Below are 24,323 nucleotides of genomic sequence, written 5' to 3'. Positions count from 1 at the left end.
AGAATTTGGGTCTGAACGTATATTGATATGAGGTTATAGTTTAGTTCTTTCAGAATAGCTTTAACAATCTTTCAGCAACGATAATAGACTGAAAAGGACTGCACATTTATTACATTAAAGCTTGTGAATTATGTCATAAAAAACATTTTCATTCACTAAGCATGTATTCTGTATAAGATTACCATTATGAAAGTGAAAATATGATAAACAATGTTTGATGTATCTTTATCAATGAAAATTTGTTTTAGCCCACTGCTTGGTATGATAATGTCTATATTTCAAATCTGTGAGCTTCTAATGCTCAGAGTTGGCAATTTTATTACCTAGATAAAATTCCACTGCTAAAAATTGAAATAAACTGTGTTCCATCTTTTGGATCTATTAGTAAACTTGTATGTGTACTACTAATTCAGAAGTCAAACAACAAAAATCAGCATTATATTTTCAAAATTTTCACTGGACTAGTTTCGATGGTTTTACCGAACCACCATATTCAGCTGCAAAACCTCAAATGAATCACAAATTTTTGTATGTGTAGTTAAACTTCCAACATGAAAACTGAAACTTTCAAGGGAATTAATGCAGGTAGTGCAACACCAGAGTACCTGATCCATCAAAAAAGCATTTTTTCTGAATGTATATCCTAGAAACAGATCTGTAACTAACTATATGACTGGTGTAAAAAATTCCAAGAAAATATGTAAATAAGTAAAACACCCTGAGCCAAAGTATCCACCAAACATGCACCCCAAAAATTAGCACATGGTTGAGCTGGTAGCAAGCATTTAAAAAAAAAGGTTCTCATAAATACTAGTTATTTACAAAGATTGCCTGTGTTAAGGCTCCTATATACCAGGCTGAATCATCAGGCATTCGCGCTCCCAAGTGGGAGATTTAATGGCGGCTGTGTAGTTACGGTGCAACAATTTTTTGTGTTTTTTTTGTGTAAAATGGGCGGATGTACAGCTATTAGTTGTTCAAATCATTCACGGAAAGGTCATACATTGGTAAAATTTCCTAAAAATGAAGAAAGAAGAAAAATATGGGTAAATAATTGCCGAAGAGACAATTGGAAACCTGGTCCAGGCGCTGAACTTTGCTTAGTAAGTATAATGTTAATTACGCCTTCATTTAGAGTTTATATCTTCTCTGATGTTTATAATGTGCAAGTAAAGTGAAATTCTTGTGTACAATAACCTGAGTATCTGCTAATTTCTGTAATAATAGCTATAATTAAATTAGTCTAGGGTTAATGTACCCGTCGCCAAACATCGCCAATGTAGATGTTTTGAATGTGGAAAAGAAATTTCTCTTCTAATATAAAGCGCGGATTTTATTTTCCTGTACTAATTGTGGAATTTATACTAATGTAACATGAAAATCATAAGCATATTGAAATTTATTAAAAAATAAATAATAATTTGGAAAGTCAAGATAAAATTTGAATGTTTGCTAAAGATATATGTAACATTATACTATAGTTGCAATATCGTTGGAATGATATATAATTTTTTTCTTTATTTTATAATCAATATTGTTAAAAAGTTAGATGAGTTGTTTATGCACGGTGCCCACTACTGTTTCTTGGTTAAAATAACTTCCAGAATTTTGACATTGACATCTGAAGTCAATAGGAGAATAAATTGAATAGTGTGAGATAAAATATATATAATCTGACTTCAATAATTGCAAGGATTGTGCAACTTTATTTATAATCACAGTATTATACAATTTGGCAATGGAGTAAAGATTTAGAATGAATGCAGAACATTCAAATTAGTATTTTCTTGTTTCTAATATATAGAAATATAGTCTATTTTCCAGTATAAAAGTTTTACTTAAAAGTATGGGAAAGCAGATTTGTTTCATGCATGATCTTTATAATACTGGTATGAAATGAATGAATTTTAATCTGTAAACAATTTTTTGTTAATATTGAAATGCGTTTCTTTGGGTACATTTTTAGGCACTTGTGGATCATGTCAGACAACATGCAATAGAAAAAAGATGTCCGTGTGCATAAATTTTCCCATTGTGTTACTTCATTTTATCTAAATTTCAAGGATAATTCTTTTCATTTTTATATGGCATGTTATCAGTATAAAGGCTAGTGAAAATAAATTGGTATGTGTATCTGTTTTTGAAGTGTAATGCTTAAATAAAATGATGGTGTGTGTTTCTTCATTTAAACAAAATTTCAAGGATAGTATTTTTCAGTGTTTGTTATTTCTCAATGTAAAGGGTAACAAGGGGAAAAAAAACTGGTATGGTATATCTGTTTTTTAAGCATGATAATTTTATTTATTTCTTTAGTGATGCATATATATAGAGAGAAGGTGTTTGGTCCAACTGAAGTTATAATAAATCTAATTTTACTAGATCTCTCCCTCCCCTCAGGTGTAGAAAATTTTCAAGTGCAGAAAGTTTATTTGCAGAATTAATTCATTTCTGATAAACTTATTATCATTAATTTTTTATGTAACATGTTATTAAGTTACACATTTGACTACTGTGTAATGAAATTGTATTTAGGGCAAAAAAAATAACTATAATTTTGCATCTGGTGACTAATATCATATGCTTCTAAGAATATTACTTTAACTTTTTCCATAATTTTTGTATTTCAGGAACATGAAACTGTTATTTTGATATACTTCAATAATAAAAGTGTGTATCTGAATCAATTAATGGATACAAATATTTTACAGTTATTTTTAGAAGATATTTGCCATATCGCTTCTAATAATTCATAAAGTATGTTAAAATATAGGTAAATAATTTGGTGCAGAATTCAAATTTAGGGTTTAAAATATAGTGAATCATAAGACTAAATGATTTTTATTGTCATGATTTGCCTGGGCTTAAGAATGTACTTTTCGCCCGGTGGAAATTGTCATCAAACTGTCCTGAACAGGCTTTTTGTTGATAATAACTTCCAGGCTTATCAGTACCTCCCTTTGAGTGGAGGGTATGCAAATATAGTACCCAATTTAAATTACATTGTGATTGTAATAATATTGTGGTATTAAATAAGTGATTATAATTACAATTTAGGTAATTGCATTGTAATTATATTACATTGTATCTGTGAACTCTTAATTTCATTACTTTATGCAATTATGTTGTAAGTGCATAATCTAATTGCAATAATATAATCTATTCGCAATTACAAAATAATTATAAATGCAGTTACATCTTAAATAGAAGCCATTTTAATACTTTTAAATTTTTGCAAGATAACTTCCCATTAAGGTTCATTTGGAGGAAACTATGCAAATACTAAAAAAGAAGTTATGCAATTTACATATTTTGTACAGTACTTTCTTGTTATAATGCTGTTCAATATATCTTCAATACTTTTGTAAATTTAACGACATTCTTTGCAATCACTGTGGTGCTTTAAAAAGAAGTTTCTTAGTTATGCTTTCTAATAAGAATGGGTTTAAAATTAAGTATTATGTATAATAACTAGCAGTTAAAAAAACTTGACTGCATGAAAATGCTGTTGCTGTGTAAAATAAAAAATAAGCTTTCTTTTATGCTTTGAAATGAATTACATGTGGTTAAGTCGTCCTTTTACAATTTAAGAATGTGGTTAACACACATTCTTAAATTGGACAGGTTTTATCTAAATTATTAGTATAAAATATATAAACTATGAATTATTTTGTAACATAACTCAAATTACAAAATTCATTCTATATATGTTCAAAGTTATTATCTTTTATGGAATAACTGTTTTTTAATTTAGGTAAAAATTGGATTTTTAGAAGTATTACAAATACAATGCAACACAAAGGTGATCTGATTGAAGAGGAAGGACTTTTTATTACGGTTTCTAGTTCGTATTTATATTACATTTGATGAAAAGCATCCAAAACACAGAATGCTGTACTTTCTTCTTCCATATATGTTATGAAATATTTCACACATTTAAAAGAAAGTGTTTCTTCAGAATCTTGCACAATTATTTCCATATACCTCAGACTTAAATGACAACATATTCTTAAGTTATTTTTTTAGTATGAATTTACAGTGTTTTTAAGGAAATTTTTGTTAAAATGTCATTTAGATAAATTTATTTGCACACTCTACGCTTTAACTATTTCCCCATATGACACTATTGAAAGTTTTTATTCAATTTTAGTCTGCTAACGAAACTGAAACATCTAAAGAATAAGTTATTTTGAATATGTTTACAAAATATACACGAAATTTTTATTTAAGTGAAAACGTCTATATACTATTCGAGAATTAATAAATTATCCGAAAAGTTTATATGCGCTGAATGCCGCGCGTCTATAAAATAAATCTTTAAAAAAAACAGCAGACATTCAGCCAGCGTGTGCGATAAACGCGCCAAAATTGGCAGCGCGTTCACTCCCTCGCCAAGAGAGAAAAGTTGGTGATTCAGCCTGGTTTAGAGGAGCCTTAGCCTGCGTGGTATCCATGAGATGATTTTCTGCATATTACAATATTTTCCACATATATTCCTCTATATACAAAAATGAAAACTATGCCACTTTATAAAAGAAATTTTTTTATTCAAGATCACAAATCAATCTATTTATATCAGCTATATTGCTATATTTTAAATGTTTTATTTAAAATATAGCAATTAAATTTATGAATTATAGTAAATTACATAAAGATAAAATAAATTTTAACTGAAAAAGACATATGGAAGGTAGTCATCCCACAGAATTGCATGATTTAAAGCGCAGGAAAGAATGCAAATTTAAAAGTTCTAGTTGGATGCATTGCCAAATACATTTTGCAGATAATATGGGTTGCCTATTTTTTCAATATAGCACAGTGTCTGGTGAATTCTTGTTATGGTTGGTTAGATAATCAGATATTTCTTAGTATCAATTTCTTTTTTATTAATAGTTTGTCAATGATTAAAATGCTGATGTTAAGAAAAACTGTTTTTCCTTTATTTTTACATATCAAAAACTACCACCAAAAGTATGTAATAATCATAAGTTACATTAAAATTACAGAAGAGTAGTAAATGATTTGTAAATTTCTTGGACAGTTTACAATGCATTTAACCAAATATTTTTTTTAATTTTATTTTTGTATATTTTAGATATTTTACAATAAAATTAACTGTGAATTATCTTGTACAGTCCATGTGGGTTAACTTCTATCTGTATACTGGAGTAGCGGGAAGGGTTCATGTACCCTTTATTAACTCTAAAATTTACAATGCGTCAACTCGAAACTAACAAACTTCGCCTTTACCCAGGCAGTAACTGAAAGTCAGATAATTGAAACTAAAAGTTGAAATACTAACAAGTGATAAAACTAACCTACAGGGCTCAGCGAGATCCGTAATTTCAACCTCCTTCTAAACTAGCGGCAGCAATAAGCAAACGTGGAAGAGACAGCAGCTAGAGCCTACTTCCTTCAAAATAGAAAACTGGCATTCGTTCACGTGCGCTAACAACATTTAATTATTCTGGTACTGATAATTAAAGGAATGAAGGCTTATAGGAAAGTTTCAAAACTTTAAATTATTAGTTAAAATAAATACAGTCAAAAGTCTTTAATCCGGACTCGTCGGGACTTTGGCGATTCCTGATTATCGATTTTTCCGGATTATAGATCATCAGTTTAAATCTGGTAAGATGGCATGCAGAAATTATAAAATTAAAAATATGAAACCGTAATTTATAAAATAATGAGCAATTATGATCTAAAGGGTATCAAAATTTACAAAAAAAAGAAGCTTAATATTTGTTTACCGAAATTAGAAAATTGCAACCAGAAAACTATTTGATTTGTATTCGTGATATTTATAATGATGAGGAATTTGATTTAAATCATATCAAAGACGGAGTACATCAAAAGTAAAATTAAATACTACATTTAGTAAGGAATTATAAGCCGAATAAAATAAAAACATCTGCCCTGAAGATAACGATAGTGCTGACAGATCAACTTCCAGTTCATTGCGCGCCGCAACGTCCCCTCCCCCCCGCGCAGAGAAGCGTGAAATTGATAAACAGATTTCGGAACGGTTAGATAAACAAAGGATATACCTTTATCCATTTTTTGTTTGATGGACATCGAAACATACTTTCATTTTCTAGATCCTTTGGGAGCTCCAGCATCGGAAATTCTATTTGACATAATCGAAAGTTAAAGCTTACTTTTATAAAATTGCTCTTACAGTCTGCAAAAAATAATAAGCCGGATCCAATTCGAAGATTAAGGAACAACGCAATCATCAACATTAACTGAAATAGATAATTTTAGCTTTTACCGGCCGTTATACATTAAACGCGCACGCGAAAACGTATTCTGCGCTTGCGCAGACGCATATGCGCAGTCGTAAATGTCTTGCGCGCACACGTAAAATGCCTATGAGCATGTGTCAACGCAGCGCATGCGCAGAAAGATTTTAGCTTTGAGGTCCGGATTATGGGTGTCCGAATTATCGACTTTTGACTGTATAAATCCCTACAATCTTACGTATAGAAAGGAAAGGTATCACTAATTTCAGTACATAAACATAGTGTAAATAAATAATACATCGTTATAGGATAAACATCTGAATAAACTACACAGCATCTTAGTAAGTTATGATGGGATGGTATGCTTTACTAAAAGAAAATACAAATATTGAAACACTTACATAGCATATGCAAATCTGTGGGAGCATTGCATAATGCACTAGAAGTAAAACACAAGCCTGACGGAATGAAGAAGAAATTGTTACACAAAACAGGTAAAATGTTGCATCTATTTTTGGTGGCAGTTTTCGATATGTAAGAATAAAGGAAAAACAAGTTTTTCCTAACATCAGCATTTTAATCATTGACATATTGATAAAATATTAATAAAAAAGAAATTGGTACTAAGAAATATCTGATTATCTACCCAACCATAAAAAGAATTCACCCTGTTTCACAGGGAAAAGGTGTATACACCTGTGTACCTGGGCCGAATGCCTTACCCCTATCAAACAAAATTTAAAAATTGCAAATTATGTGAGCATTAACACAAAGAAAATTTCTAAATTAAAAGAAAAAGGAATTGAGCTACAGTGGCTCCCAAAAGTGTCCGTACGCTTATGATTTTCATTAAACTAGGGCTATTAATTAAAAGTAAACTTTCTGAATGAGATTTTAATAATAAGATCTATAATCTATTTGTAACAAAATTACATGAAATATTTTTTAAATATAGCGAAACTTTACTTTTAAGAAATTAAAAATCAAAGGCTAATCTTTAGAATATGGTAACAGGTAGTTTGGCAACATTTTGGTAAGGCGATAAAGGTTACTAGCTAGGACTTTAGCAATAATCTGAGAAGTACATAGTTCGAATCGCTCGGTAAACTAATAATCTGAGAAGTACATAGTTTAACCACTCGGCCGCTGGTGGGCCTCGCCAATTATGGATAGTATAAGATTGCAACACATTGTGCTTTCGTATGATGTAAATTGATATTGATTCTCGTTTGGTTTACTTATTACCAAACAAGTCAGAAGATTATTTTGTCTCAGAGAAATGAGAGATCATGAGACATGTTATGTGACATCTGCCGGAAAATTCCGATCGTGATTTTAGCTAATAAGCACTTAGAAACAATTTCGCTGCTAAAGTGCAGAATCGCCCACTTATTTGTTTGGCGCTTTTTACAAGAGTAAGAAGAATTGGATTTTTGTCAATTTTCTTTGACATTTTAAGTGAAAATTAGATCGATGTGTACATAGATAAAGTCAAGAGTGTGCGCAATGCCATTTTTGTGCAATTCTGGGATGTTTTTTTTAAGTGAAAATAGGTCGACGTGTACATGGATACCGTGTATGTGCAATTCTTAAAAACACGGCAAGCAGTTTGAGATTCAGCACTTCTCTCAATTTCACACCTAATCTTTGTCATGATTAAGCATTTTTGTTCCATAAAAGTTCTAGTATAAGCATAATTTGGCTAGCATATTGTTGGAAAAAATGTTGAGTTAAAAAAAAATGCCTTTACTTCGTGAAAACAAAATGGCATCCAAAAAAAACTAGCAGGTTGCTGTAGCAGGGTTGGTCGCCAAATTTTCGCCAAAAAAGCGCCAAGTTACCATAATGTAAAGATTTACCAAATCAAAAAATGACAAACATCTTATCTCACAAAAGTCTTCGTACACTGAAATATTTGTAGATAAAATCAAAATTAGAATTATCATTCACTGCTTTGTTTTTAATTTTTGCATTGTGGTGGCATTTAAAAAATCATTTGCTTTAATTTTTTATTGTTTACTTCATAATATTCTATTTATTATTGAAAAATGGGTCGAAGTCGTAAAGAATTACAAACAGCATTCGAAAATTTATAATTTTTCACCATAGTAGTGGTAAATCAATACGAAATATCACTAAATTAGTTAATTTATCCCATTTTACAGTGCAGTATGTGATAAAATGCTTTAAAGAAGAAAATCAGATTGAATACAACGTAAGAAAAGGTCGACCGAGAAAGTTAACTAAACTTCATGAGAGATTTATTATTAGAAAATTTGTGAAAAACCCACGTTTGACTGCTGTAAAAGTTTCTGCAGAATTTAATGCAAAGTTTTCTACTTCATTTTCACCTTAAACTGTTCGACGAGTTCTCAGAGAAGCTGGATTACATGGGCATTCTGCCCGTAAAAAAATGTTTGTTAGTGAGAAAAACAGAAAGCTTAGGCTTTCATTCACAAAATCAATGATAAATACACCTGAAACGTTCTGGAATAATAACCTATTTGCTGATGAAAGCAAATTTAACATTTTTAGTTCCTATGGTCGAATAACTGCATGGAGAAAAAAAAATGAGGAACTTCATTCTAAGAACTTAGTTGGAACAGTTAAGCATGGCGGTGGAGGTGTTCTTGTGGGGGGGGAGGCATGACAGCATCAGGACTGCAAAGCAGCTAAACATTCTTTATTTCTGAAACTAGCCTATTTCTTATTTAGTCTTGCATGTTGACACACATGGAAGACACTACTTCGTAGGAATATCCATCAAATAAAATTGTATAAAGTTCATTTTACATTTCGTTTGAGATACTCGCCAAAGAATATGTATGCATTTCATAGACTTTCTTTGTACTCGCGGCCATCACAAATTTGAAACATAAACCGACAGCGTTATTTCCTTTTTCGCATGCGCTTGGTGTCACAATTTCGCCAAGACCCGATAAATCGCCAAATTTAGTCGCGGGTTGCATTTCCTATGGAGGAAGTAACAATACGCTGCCCACCATTGGGGTCAAAAAATGAGGTTAGCTCATCTCTTTTGGTCAGCGCTAAATCCCCAAACGCGCAGGGAGGTCACATGACATCCGACCTACGTGTAAGATGATGCCACGTCAAAGATACGCCCCTTATGCTCAGTAAATTTCTGCGCATAAATTGAAACAGGCTTGTGCAATATGAATTTCAATAGAGAAAAATTTTTTGAAAGTACTACAGATGCTAACTAAATACATACCAAATATTGACATTTTAGCACGTATAGCTTTCCAACATTCTCTTGTGTTTATTTTAAATAACTGCGAAATATATGAGATTTCAGTCTTAATTCTTTTAATATTTGCAGTACATTTCATGTAATAATTAGTGTTTTGTGCTTTAATTTCATCATTGTATTAGAAAAAAAAATTAATATTTGTTTCTCTATATTATATTCAAATGAATAATTAATGACTTTAAAATTACGAACATTTTGTAATAAATGTGACAGCTTGTATTATTTTATTGTATATCTGAAAAAATCTGGTTTAAATATAAATTATTTACACAATCTTTGGATGGAAAAACTATCATGTAATATATTTAAACAAAAAAATCTACTGGAAGATTTTTTTTTTAGTTTTTGCATGTTCAGAATTTTTAATGTGTATATAATTTTGTTCTGAATAGTTTTGAAAAATATATTGCAACCACACTAAATATAAATAACAAATTTTTATCCTGCAAAATGCACTCAAGTTTTAATATGAGAGAGCCCTTGTGAAGCTACCAAGGTATTTTCATAAAAAGCTAATACCAATTTAAGGCTTAAAAATGACTTCAAAGATGGATTCCGGGCTTTTCTAGTGTAGATACGAGCCAGTTTTCCTCAGAAAGTCCTTCACAAAGACATCCATCATTTTAGGTTGTTAGTCCTTACGTGCTATAATCAAATAAATTAAACCAAGCTTTGGTAAGGATGTGATATTGTTTCTTCTTTATTATAATGGATCTTGTTTTTTAAAGGTGTCAAGATTTTTTGTTAAATCGCCAATGTAAACTATTCTGAAACATCTGGCAGCCCCAACAATGATGATTTACAGTTTGCTTGTAATAAGAAGACCTTCGAGGAAACCATGTTATCATATTTCTTACCATGCAAATGCTAATAATTTATAATCACCTCAGAATTCTCTCATCACAACAAGAGCTCTCAGTATTCTACATGTTAATGAATTTTATTTATGTTTTAATCTTAAAATTCTTAATTTACTGAGAAGTAAGGAAGATGCTTGCTATATCTTTCTTTCAAGAAATGCGCATATTTTACATCACATTCCAATATGCAAAAATGGACATTAAATAAAATTTCACATCAGTGAAAGCATTTAGAAGTACAGCTTGAAAATTTGCAAATGAAAGAAAAGTATATGTTTTAACAGCTGGTTTAGTAGTTTCAGAATACTGTTTGTAACAGCATAAAATGAAAGAAACACTACAAAAATGTGACTATTCACTGAAACATTTTTACGAGAGAGATGTATTCTCTGCATATTATCCACCAACCAAATATGTAAATAGGTGGCCCTGAAAAAATTTTGAACATAGCGGAAAATCTGTTCATACAACAAAAAACCAAAACTGGCATGATTCTTTTACAATACTGTATACATTTGTGAAAAGTTATGCCAAAAAACTGAAAAATTCTTTCTCGTTCAGTTTCTAAATAGAGAGCCATCCACACTCATGCCAAAAGTTGTCAACCGTCTACAAGAGGGAGTGACAATTTATTCAAACTTCTGGTGAGAATATAAAAGTCAGGAACTTGTACATACCAGCTTAAGAGATATTTTTCTGTGGAATATAAATTTCATTTTCTTGATCTAACAACAGCTGCTCATATATAAAATATAGAAATACTGTGGAGCTCCGCTAAGTGGTGGAATAAAAATTGAAGAGGCACGTTTCACTATCATCATATATCTTAATTAAGACACAATAACACGCCGAATAAATACTAATTCAGAAGTCAAACAACAAAAATCAGCGTTATATTTAAAAAATTTTCACAGGACTAGTTTCGATGGTTTTACCGAACCATCATCTTCAGCTGCAAAACCGCAAATCATTTCAGTTCATTTGCGGTTTTGCAGCTGAAGATGATGGTTCGGTAAAACCATCGAAACTAGTCCTGTGAAAATTTTTTAAATATAACGCTGATTTTTGTTGTTTGACTTCTGAATCATATATCTTATTTTGCAGAGTTAATATAGTAAAAATCTTTGAGACCTTAGAATGCCTTAGAACAATTTCAGTTCATTTGCGGTTTTGCAGCTGAAGATGATGGTTCGGTAAAACCATCGAAACTAGTCCTGTGAAAATTTTTTAAATATAACGCTGATTTTTGTTGTTTGACTTCTGAATCATATATCTTACTTTGCAGAGTTAATATAGTAAAAATCTTTGAGACCTTAGAATGCCATATTATGCCATATTAAAAGCAATTGAGGAAGTAAGGCAGCAACAAAGTGTGCATGAGACATGAACTTGGCAATAATTCTGATCCCAGCTTGATGTTTAAAAAATGGAAGCTGCAATACAAAAGAAGTATCACAACATTTTTAAAACTAAGGTTCTTATGTTTTTATTTCAGTTCATTTCGTTGCCATATCAGTATGTTTTGATTTTGATTACCTCCAATTATGAATGTCTTTTAATTTCTTTTTAAAATATAGAAATGTGTCATTACTCTGTATTACATATGTTTTAGTTAATTTCATAAAACTCTACATTATGTAGCAAGGACTTGAAAATTTACTGACTGACCACCACATGAGAGCTTCCGACCAAAGGAATAAACCAATCAGGATAAAGCTCTCATAGCGGATTGTCATCCATCACTAGCTACCACCACAACCAGGTCTGACCCGGCAGATTAGCGGCATTTATTGATCACAAAAATTTAGATATTTACAGAGAGTATTCATAGAGAGAGTACATAGCAATTGTAGCAAGGCTTGCTGCGAATACATTCATAAAAGTCACTGTTATAAGTACGTCCATAGTCCACAGTATATATAGTCAAATTGAGGTCATAGTCAATATTTAGAGTTCATTGTCATAATTTGCAGTCCAGAGTTCATAATCATAAGTCATTGTCACAGTAGTAGTAGTTCATTATCATAATAGTAGTAGATCAATATCATAGTTACATACATTTGCAAGAATAAGAATATGCATGATAGGATGACCACACATCAATTTGGAACATTGGTTACCATAAAACATGTAAACAGTGGCAACAAATGGGCATATAATGAGAAACACAAATGTACAGGCATAAGTACAAAAACAGGAATATAAAGTATACAAAACAATACAGGAATACCAAAATATATAATATAATGCTTTGAATATACAATATAATAAATACACTATATACAATATAAGATACAATACAATATAATAGAATAATAAACAACAATAAATAACTCTATATACAATATATACAAAAAACATTACACAGCTTACAATGCAATATAGTCAGTACACAATCAGATAATATATACCAAACGTAGAGTATGGAGACTATATATACAAAAATACTAAAGTATACAATACAATATAATAGAGTAATAAACAACAAAAAATAACTTTATATACAATATATATAAAAACATTGCACAACCCGCAATGCAACACATTCATTATACAATAGATAGTATCAAACTTAGACTATGGAGACTATATAGAAAGAATATACTATTAATTGGAAAAGATATGTGTAAATGGTATTAACATATGTAATGTGAAGAACGTGAAGGAGACACTTAGCTTGTAAATGTAAATGTGTACAGGCTATTACAGATGTCAATGATGTGCTGAAGTTTATTGATGGACAATGGATTATTTAAGAGATATTGAGCCCACTGCTGCCAGTACTGCGTAAGAGGTCTCTTGAAATAAAATTGATTGGTGTGCACACAGTCAAAGGCGAAATGATCCGGAGAATCCGAGACTGCCACAGTTGCAGATGTCTGTCGTTCGAATGTGAAATCTATGTAAGTACGTTGGAAATGGTCCATGTCCTGTGAAAAAGGCAGCTTGGGAGAAATTTGAAAGAATTATCTTTGCTGCGACTTTTGGAAAGAAAAGATAGGTACAGTCGGTCACAAAAGTATTCGAACACCGGTACCCTATCAGAAAATGACAAGATGGCGTTTTTTTTTTCTCTTTCTCTCTGTGTGTCGTGTTATTCCATCCTAGGTTTTCTTCTCCCCCCCCATCTTGGAAAAAACTGGAAAAAATTCGTTACGATCTCTTTTTGAATGGGGAGATGCCATTTTGAGAAAAAGCTGACGACCCTATCTTGGAGAAGGAACATGACCGCTCTACACACCCTTTTACTCTCTCTCTCTCTCTCTCTTTGAATTGGGAAGCCATTTTGGGAAAAAGCAGACGACCCTATCTTGGAGAATGGAAATGAACGCCTCCCCCTCTCTCTTTGAAATGGGAAGCCATTTTGGGACCCTCTATTCTTGGGGAGGGAGAAAACTGAAGTCTGCATTTCGCTGTCTCTGAATGCGGAAAGCCCTTTTGGGAAAAGCGGACCCTCTTCTTCTGATCTTGGAGAACTGGAAATGAACGCTCTACACGATCTTTCTTTGAATTCAGAAGGTATTTTGGGACCTTCTAATGTTGGAAAACTGAAATGAACGCTCTACACCTTCTCTCTCTCTCTCTCTTTCTCTGAAATGGGTAGCCATTTGAAAACTCCCTAACTTTGGAAAAAAACAGAAATGAACGCTCTACACCATCTCTCTTTGAAAATGGATGGGGGTGTCATTTTGAGACCTCCCTCCCCTAAACTTGGAAAAAAAAACTGAAATGAACGCTCTACACTTTCTCTCTTTGGACATGGGTAGCCCTTTGGGGACCCTCTCCTCTTGGTAGAAAAAAAAAAGAACTGAAGTGAAGTCTCTACACAATCTCTCTTGGAATGGGATCCATATTTCGGGAAACGTGGATCACCTCATGCTGGAAAACTGAAGTGAACCACCAAGATTGGACTCTATATAATATTTTTTTTAAAAAATTGACATCATGACCCTCCTCCAATTTGTTATTAAAAAAATTGTTTTTTTTTGTTTTGGTTTTTATCCCATTTCCGATGTGATTTCAGAAATGCAATTCCATAACAGTTCAATTTCATTCGAGGTTAAATGATCTAAACAGTCTTTGACCCACCCATCCGTATGATTATTTTCTTCTCCTTCCTGTTGCACCAAATTTTGTATGTCCATATAGTCATTCCATACGGGAAGGGCTGGATCCTCACAAGGCTGTCTTGAAACACTTGGAGTCTCTTTGGGATGAGTGGAGGGATCTAGGATGTCTGGACCCGGCTGAAATTCTACCTCCATGATTTCTGGACCCGTTGGAACTTGTGAACCCGGCTGTGATTCTGCCTCCATGATTTCTGGACCTGTTGGAACTTGTGGACCCGGCTGACATTCTACCTCTACGATGTCGGGACTTTTTGAAGCTTGTGGACCCGTCTGACATTCTACCTCTACGATGTCGGGACAGGTTGGAGGAGAAGAAGAGGATACTGGAAGAGGTTCTGTCTGTGAGGAGTCCGAAAGAGGTTGCCTGTTTGAACAAGTCGGGGAAGAAGAAGAAGAAGCTTCTGGATTCTGAAGCGGATCTTGCACGCCAGGTAGGTTCCGGTAAGTCGACCGTTTTTTAAGAGGTAATTTTTTTTCTTCCTCCTCATCTTCAATTGTGATGACTTCAATTTCATTCCGTTGCCGGGTCGATTTTGTTTCGGGAAATAACGGTTTGGTCCAGCTCCTCTTATCATCTAAGGAAGGGATGGGTAAAGGTGGCGGAGGGTTTTCTTCTTCTTATTCTTGAAACATCATCGGCGATTGGAAAGAAATCTCCTCTTTCAATTGTTTCCAAAGCGAGTACGAGCACCGATCGACGAGAAAGAGACTCTTCTGGGTTGTGACGATGAGATATTGCGTTTTCGGGGGAACGACATAGTTTTGAAAAGGTCTTAGAATATATTTCTTATATTTCATCCTGTCGCTGACTTTAAAACTTCTTTCCTTCAGATTGGGCGACGATGATTCGTAATAGGCGAGAGGAGCGGCTGTGGTTTGAACAATATGAACTTCGTCCTCAGCCGTCGTTCTCACTCCAAACGTAAAATATCGTTTCGTGAGAAAAATATTCTTCCACCGAAAACTCGTGCGCGGATCTGTATATCGCCGGTCTGTTTGAATGGGCCGTCTCAAAGCTCGATCCATCCGATTCCAAGAGAAGGGAGATTCCTCTTTCGTTTGTTGCGATTCGAATAAATTTCTGTATATATTCTGAACGAGCAGGTTGGAGAATTCGACATCTTGGTTGAAAGAAACGATCGCTTTATGAGGTGGTAAATGCGGAATAAATGTCGCACAATGACACGCCAAAAAAATTTTCAAGTTGGAAATTTGCTTTAGCGTCTTCAAATCCTCCCCGTTCGAAATCCGTTGAGTTGGAAAAACGTCTAATAGCGACATGGCTCCCAATGGAAAAGAAATGATCTCGCCCAGTACTCTCGTCTTTTTATATATCTATATAGACACACACAGACACACATAGAGGCTCTATGACGTCCGTTTTATTTGTTTTTTTTGTTTCTCTCTCTCTCTTCTTTCCAAGAAATCTTATCTCCATGACCTCTTTTTCTTTTCTTAAAAGATGAATGTGTGTGGGAATGAGGAAGTGAAAGTAATAATTTAATAAACAAAAAATTATCCAACCATGACCTTTTTTTTTTCAAAGTCAACCTTTCCAATCCAAGGACGTCCAGAGATAGAGGAAGCAGGGAGAGAGGAGGGAAGGGAAGGTCACACTCTCTTTCTCTCTATAAATAAAAGGGGAGAGCCCCAAAGTCGTATTTTTGTCCAAGTGGATCATGAGGAGGCATCCCCAGCTCACTACGTGTATTCCTTTCAAATATAAATATGTTGATCTTTCCTTTTATATCATCCAAGGAGTCGTTTACCTGAAAGCCTCCGATTTTTCAAAATGTGCGGCTTATTATACCGTGGGGAGTTATCAAAAGATGCGGGACGAATTTTTATCCGACGAAAACGTGTTGATGGCTCGTGACATTCCACCTTTGGATGCACAAATTTTGTTAATGAAACGAGCCAAATATTTTTACACGTCCCACTTTCTAACCGTCTCGCAAATGAATAGGATTATGGATCGTCTTGAGAAGACAAAAGAGATTCTCGTTCATTTTAGTGAATGGTTGAATAAATGTTTGCACGAACCTCTCTCGATCGAGAAGACTGGGAAGAATACCTATTATATTCTTCTCGAGGACTCTCCTTCTTCGTCTCATCATAGAGAAGCTACGACTTTTGAAAAAATCCTCGAGCAAGAAAAAATAGAATGGTGGAACTACTACCCCATCCCTCTCCCCGAGCATCAAGAGGAGCCTGTTCAGAAGAAAAAGAAAAAACCTTTCCAAAAGCCTATCCTCATCCTCCTCGATAATGATGGGGATGAGGAGAAGCCTGTTCAGATTCCTCTCCGTTTGTCAAAACCCGTCGAGGATGAAAAACCTCTCCCTTCCTCAAAACCCCTTGAGGAAGAGAGACACCTCGAGAAGGAGAAATCTCTCCCATTGTCAAACCTCCTCGAAGATGAAAAACCTCTCCATTTATCAAGACCCCTCGAGAAGGAGGGATCTCTTCCTTTATCAAACCCCCTCGAAGATGAAAAACCTCTCCATTTATCAAGACCCCTCGAAAATGAGGGACCTCTCGATTTGTCAAAACCCCTCGAGGATAAGGGAACCAAAACTTCTCTCTCTTTCGAAGAGGAGGCGCCTCTCAATTTGTCAAGACCCCTCAAGAATAAGGGAACCGAAAATCCTCTCCCTTTCTCAAGACTTCTCAAGGAGGAGGAGGAGGAGGAGAGACCGCTCCATGTCTCAAGACAGGACCCCCCCTCTATCTCTTGAGGATCCGAGGGAAACGATTCCTATTGAAAAACCATCTATCGACGATCCCCAGAAAAGGTCTTCGGAGGAGATTAGACTTCCATGTAGAAAACGAATCTGCCACAATCATCATCATCATCATCATCATCATAATGATAATAATAATATACCCCCTTCTCAACAACAGAATCCTACAACATTTTCAGATAAATGCATTCAAACCAATCCCTTTATAGTAACCCTTTTGATTGGAGAACCCGTGCATTAGCCTCGAAAAATAAAATGAGATTCTGGCCTGTTTCTATGACCAGAATGTTAAGCCAATAGATAGGTCTAGCTCAGAATTTTTCTTTTTAAAAGAAAATAAATAAATAATCCAAAGACTATTCGTAAATATAAATGGTAAAGTCTCGAGTCGGCTGGAAAAAAATTTTCAGAGCTGAGAAAAATTCTACAACTCAAAAAAAAAAAAAAAAAAACTTTTTGTTAATTTTTATCATGTCTTAGACATGATAAAAATTAACGACTCCCCTTCCCTTTTCGTCTGGGAATGTTGTCTCACTCTTTTGAAAAACAAATCGTGATTCATTCATGGAATGATTGCCATTAGAGAAAGGATGAGTCATGGTCTATTTTTAGAAAGGGTGAGACATCCTTCCCAGACAAAAAGGGAGGGTCATTAATTTTTATCATGTCTAAAGACATGATAAAAATTAACCAAAAGATTTTTTTTTTTCATTAGAGAATTTTATTTCAGCTCTGAGAAATTTTTTTTTCTCCCAGCCGATTCGAGACTTTACCCATTTGTTTTTAAGAATGATTTCTCCCTGATCTATTATTTCAAAATTCCAAGTTTCGCTTCAGAACCATCTGTGCTGTTGAAGAAGTAACATGATATATGTATTTTTTTTTTAATGAGTTCTGTCAAGATTGAATTGTGCAGGATCGACCTTGCGAATTTCTTCCCTGTGTCTTTAAATAATAATGATACCGAACTGCTTTTTGTAGAGCGCAATGGAAGAAACCTTTTGTATGGTTAGGACAATTCATGTGTTCGATCCCATTGTATTTGAGAATCTCTTGCGTCGATCCCGAAATGCAATAAATGGATCTTTGCAACCATTTCTCTAAAAACCGCCGTTTCATTTCTCCTCGCACCCAAATCATGGAAAAAGTTCCGTCAACATCGTTAACACCCATGGAAAATAACTGTACGGAATTTCTCCTTCGTACCACGACAAGCCGTGATAATAATCACTTGCCCACACAGCGGTTCGTTTTTCTTTCTCGGTGAGCATTTGCCATGGAAACGGGGGTTTAAAAACAAATACCCCTCGAGAAGTACCGTCCAATGTGAAGTAAGCCAATTCTTTCACAATAAAGGCTCCTTGAGAATCGTAGAAACCTTCAAAGTCGAGCACGAGTTCCATGTTTTTTATTTCTTTTTCTTTCCAAGGTGACCTTTATTATTATTATGATTGATGTGTATTGAGATACGCACGATATTATTCAAAAAACAAATATATATATATACGAATGTGACCTTTCCCAGAATTCATACGACCTGTCACGTGCAACCTTCTCTCTCTATATATATAAAAGAGGAGACGGCGAGAGAACGCTATCCATTTTTTCCTTCAGGACACACAGCGAGAGAGAGAGAGAATTTTGTTTTCTTTTTTTCCTCAATTGAAGAAGATGGACATTTTGAGTACCAAACCTCTCAAAGATTCCTACATTGTTCTGGACATGGAATACTTTCACTGTTATGATCCAAAGACGGGAGATATATGTTTCATCTTGAAAGAACTGGGCTACATCACTTGCGATTTAACCTTATGCGGATCCATGATTTTTCTCCCTCCTGTCCATTACGATGACTTATCGTCCCGCAATCAAGCTGTGGTCAACCAGACTACAAATAACCGACACGGCCTGCAATGGACCGAGGGTCGTCTTTCCTACGAGCATCTTCCTACGATCCTGAAAATACTGACCGAAAATGTGGAGGTGATCTACGTCAATGGATACGATAAAGCCGAATTTTTCAGCAAGCTCTGCCAGCGATCCGTTTACGAGTTTTACATCCCAGGGAAAACCGAGTGGCGGAACAAGTCGAAATGCACGCGACACCAATATTTCCAAAAGATGATTCATTGTGCCGAGAACAAGGTGAGAAATTTTCGATACCATTTGATGGAGGGTAGTTACGTTTTCCGGAAATTACATTGTTACCCCTCCGAGAGCAAAGCTGTCGAAGAGGAGGCGGAAGAATCTCCCCAGGAGAACTCGTGCGACGATGAGGAGGAGGAGGAGGAGGAGGATGAACTTTCTAATAATAATAATAAATGTCTAAGTTGGGATGCTTTAGAGACCCAAGAATATTGGTCTCAACCCTTATCTCACCTAGACCTGAAAGAGGATCCTCAAGTGTACTCTTTGTGGTCCTCTTCTAAAATTTGGTCTTGGAGAGAACCCTTGAATGTTCATGAATGAAATGGTATGTAAATCCCTAGAGAAAAAAAATAGAAAAAAAAAAGTTCCTTTTTTTTGTAATATGTTGATTTGTTTCCAATCCCATTTCTTTTCTATAACTCCAGCCCAATCGACGAGAAGAAGAAGAATTTTCCAAGTTACACAAGACGAATCTTCCAAGTTACACAAGACGTAGAAAGATTTCACAAGGATTTATAAATCACACTCTCCCACATGATATATGTATAGAGAGAAAAAGACCCTCTGTTCTCTAGCCAATACGTCAAGACTTCCCTAAACTAAGAGAGACCATGAGTACCGAGGAAACCTTAGCAGAGCAAGTGGAAAGACTTTCAAAGAGATTAGAAGAGTTAAGACGGGATAGATTTACAGTTCCGCCGACTAAAGAGGAAACTATCATCGATTTCAACAAACCGCTGTACTTTCATCCCCTACCCCAAAGAATGAGACGAGTGGACTCGCCGTTGAACAGTTCCAATGAGAAACAAAATGTTACTTATTTGAATAGCCAATTTCAACACATGAATATTTCATAAGTATATTTTTCCCTAAAGCGTAGGGAGATCGGATCAGTAGTTTTTCCCTTTTCATCGTCGAAAAAGATTGGGAGGAAAAATCTTTCTCAGCTCTCAGAAAAATTTCAGCCTTAAAAAAAAAAAAAAAAAAAAAAAAAAAAAAAAAAAAAAAAATTTTTGTTAATTTTTTTCATGTCTTAGACATGATAAAAATTAACTCTACCCCCCTTTTGTCTGGGAATGTTGTCTCACACTTTCTAAAAATAGACCATCACTCCTCCTTTCTTAAAGAATAGAATTCTAAGAATGGGATCTGGTCTATTTTTAGAAACGGTGAGACCCTATTCCCAGACAAAAGGCGGGTAGAGTTAATTTTTATCATGTCTAAAGTTCAGGGTCCATCCATCTTCTTATGTGAAACGGTGACCCTGACAAGATCGAGATAAACAAGTCCTGTGAGTTGTTTTGTAATCTTGACGCGATCCAAGAAAGACTTTTTATTATTTTTTTTTGAAATAGGCGGGGGGTGGGGAGAGAAAATGTTCTCACGACCCTCAGATATCTTTTCATAAATATATTTTTTATCAAAGTGTTTCTTTCATTCCGATCCTTTTAAGAGGTGGGAATGACCCTGACATTTAGATGGGGTCGCGATCCCGACACATGTCGCGCGAGTATAAAAGTGTGTGTCCTCCGCGAGATTTCTTCATAGAACAGAAGAAGACGTGAACTGAGCTGGTAAGTCGCTTTGGTCCTATGAATATGGTTATCTATAAACTCGATTTGATTCTTAGTTTTTTTTTTAATAATGATAATAATCATAACTTCATTTAAAAAGACCTTTGAAACTTCTTAACCCTTTGAAAAGTAAAATGTCTCTTTCAAGACGACGACTCTAAAACGTTTTATTGTTTTTCCCCCCCTTTCTAGATCTTCCCTGTTATACATATATACCTTTTCGATTCTCTTTTTTGCTCCTGTTTGTGGAAGACATCACCGTATTCATCGCCATGGCGTGTTCAGAAAACTTTATCGTGCTCGATCTAGAGGGTTTCCAGTCCCACAACCACAAGAAGGGTGAATTTACCTACGTTTTAAAAGAATTGGGCTATGCGACAAAAGATTTTTTGACCGTGGGATCGTTGAAGTTTACTCCTCCTCACCCCTTCCACCAACTGAGTGAAAAAAACCAAAAGACAAATGCCTGGCTGACAAGAAACCGGCACGGACTTCGTTGGAACGAGGGTCATATTCCCTACAACCATTTAGGACGCATTCTCCAATCGCTCACTCACAGCTTCTCCACGATTTATGTGGTGGGATGCCAGAAAGCTAAATTCTTTGCTAAAGCCTTGGATTATCAAAAACCCGTGACGGAAATTTATGTGCCAGATGGAATCATTTGGAAGTATCGGGAAAAATGTGCCCGACATCATCAAAGGATGAAATATTTCCATTGTGCCGAAAACAAAGTGCGCAACTATCGATGGCATATTATGGAAGGAGATTTTCATATCAATCACGTCTATCCAGACGGAACGGAGAAAGAGGAGAGGATTCAGGAGGAAGCAGACAATCCTCTGCAAGCTTTTGATAAGGCCTACGATCAGTTAGAGAAGGATCCGTCCCCAAAAGCGTACGATAACCTCATCCAGAAATGGGATAATCTGTCCTGTTTCCAAGTGATGGAACATCCGGATGAGCATACGCCTTTAAACTTGATGGGCTCTTCTTCTTTGTCGTCAACTTCCTCCAATAACTCGGGGAAGACGGAGGGTTGGGGAGACATACCTGAAAATATTCCCCATTACGATCCAGCAGCCTGTTGGTACGAACCTTCCAAAGAATCTCATGAGACCCCCAAAATATCTTCAGAGGATCCAAAGACAAAATCCACTGAGTGTTGGGACAATGAACGGACAACTCATGCTCTAAAATCCACTAAGACTATGTCCACTGAGTGTTGGGACAATGAACAGACGACTCACGCTCCAAAATCTACTGAGACTATGTCCACTGAATGTTGGGACGATGAACAGACGACCCATGCTCCAAAATCTACTGAGACTATGTCCACTGAGTGTTGGGACGATGAAACCGAAAAGACGACAGAGAATTGGGATGACCGTTCTCAAAAGTATTTGAATTGATATATACATAAAGTCAGAAGAAAAAAAAATAAAGAAAAGATTTTTAGAAATAAGTAGAGAAAGGTTCTCCGCTTTCCCTATATTTATGGAAATGGACTGAGGAGAGAGAAAGAGAGACGAATCAGGAGACCAAAAAAAATGGGTCTTGGAAGGAATGAGTGCAAATGCATTCGATTCCTTCCAAGACCCATTTTTTTGGGTCCCTCTCTCATCCAATCTTGGAAAAGAACTTTGTCCTATTTTTCTAGGTCCATTCAAAAAGAAATGAATCTATCCATAAATTTTCTTAAAAGAAAAAAACAAAAAGATCCTTTACCTCTTGACGGTCCAAAGTCGAGAATCTTGGAAAAAGTTATCCACTCTCTCCATCCAGTCAAGCTTCTCTGTAGAAAATCTAGTAGGTGCATCTGCATTCTTGAACACCCGGCAGTTATTATTGGACGCGAAACGTCGAATGCTGAAATAGTTAACAGTGAGCCCATTCTTAAAGAAACGGGGATGTTTTATTCACCCAGTCGAGTGCGGAAAAATTTCTGAGAGCCGGAGAAAAATTTCTCTGGCTGAAAAAAAAAAAAAAAAAAACCTTTTAGTCTGAAAATTGATGTCTTCAATTTTTCAAAAATTGAAGACATCAATTTTCAAATTTTCAGAATAAAAGGGGGGGGGTATTTTTTTTTTTTTTTTTTTTTAATATCTAACTTTGAACCACAGAAATTTTTTCCGGCTCTCAGAAACTTTTCCCAACCGACTCGATGTGAATAAAACTTTACTGTTTGTTAAGAATGTTATTTAATGGATCGATTTCAACCTATCGAGTTTCGCTTGAGTTCCGGCCGTGCTGTGGGCCCACCTGGATACAAGTTTTCCCCTTTTGGAATAGAATAAAACTTTACTGTTTTTTAAGAATGTTATTTAATGGATCGATTTCAACCTATCGAGTTTCGCTTGAGTTCCGGCCGTGCTGTGGGCCCACCTGGATACAAGTTTTCCCCTTTTGGAATAGAATTTCCGTCAAGGTAGGCTACTTTTCCTCTTTTTGCATTTTTCATGTCATTTCATTTGTATTACAATATACTGAAAACGGGCGTTCGAACTGATTTCTAGGCTATTTCTATACAAATGGAGCTCGATCCAAGAAAGAAATGATGTCTTTTTTTTATTTTGTGGACTGCCAATTTGTATTGGAATATACTGAAAACGGGTGTTTGAGTCGGTTTTCAGTATATTTCAATACAAATAGAGCTCGGTCCAAGAAAGAAATGATGTCTTTTTTTTTATTTTGTGAACTGCCAATTTGTATTGGAATATACTGAAAACGCGTGTTTGAGTCGGTTTTCAGTATATTTCAATACAAATAGAGCTCGATCCAAGAAAAAAATGATGTCTTTTTTTTATTTTGTGGACTGCCAATTTGTATTGGAATATACTGAAAACGGGTGTTTGAGTCGGTTTTCAGTATATTTCAATACAAGTGGAGCTCGATCCAAGAAAAAAATGATGTCTTTTTTTTATTTTGTGGACTGCCAATTTTGTATTGGAATATACTGAAAACGGGCGTTCACGTCGGTTTTCAGTATATTTCAATACAAATGGAGCTCGATCCAAGAATGAAATGATGTCTTTTTTTATGTTGTGGACAACCAATTTTGTATTGGAATATACTGAAAACGGGCATTCACGTCGGTTTTCAGTATATTTCAATACAAATGGAGCTCGATCCAAGAAAAAAATGATGTCTTTTTTTATGTTGTGGACAGCCAATTTTGTATTGGAATATACTGAAAACGGGCGTTCACGTTGGTTTTCAGTATATTACAATACAAGTGGAGCTGGATCCAAGAAAAAAATGATGTCTTTTTTTTATTTTGTGGACAGCCAATTTTGTATTGGAATATACTGAAAACGGGCGTTCACGTTGGTTTTCAGTATATTACAATACAAG

General features: G+C 34.8%; 1 protein-coding gene across 1 annotated transcript in view; it reads left to right on the top strand.

Moving 5' to 3' along the window:
• Positions 1-887: 887 nt before the first annotated feature.
• Positions 888-24,323, top strand: part of LOC118191718 (uncharacterized) — a 264,134-nt gene continuing 240,698 nt past the window's right edge. Inside the window, exon 1 of the mRNA XM_085820387.1 lies at positions 888-1,103. The gene's annotated coding sequence lies outside the window, so the exon portion shown is untranslated. The remainder of the gene's footprint in view (positions 1,104-24,323) is intronic.

Source organism: Stegodyphus dumicola, chromosome 7, assembly GCF_044657685.1.
Source record: "Stegodyphus dumicola isolate Sdum_Otavi_A_Nest chromosome 7, ASM4465768v1".
Taxonomy (NCBI): Eukaryota; Metazoa; Arthropoda; class Arachnida; order Araneae; family Eresidae; genus Stegodyphus; species Stegodyphus dumicola.
Note: the sequence above shows the minus strand (reverse complement) of the source record. Positions and strands in the feature narration are given on the sequence as shown.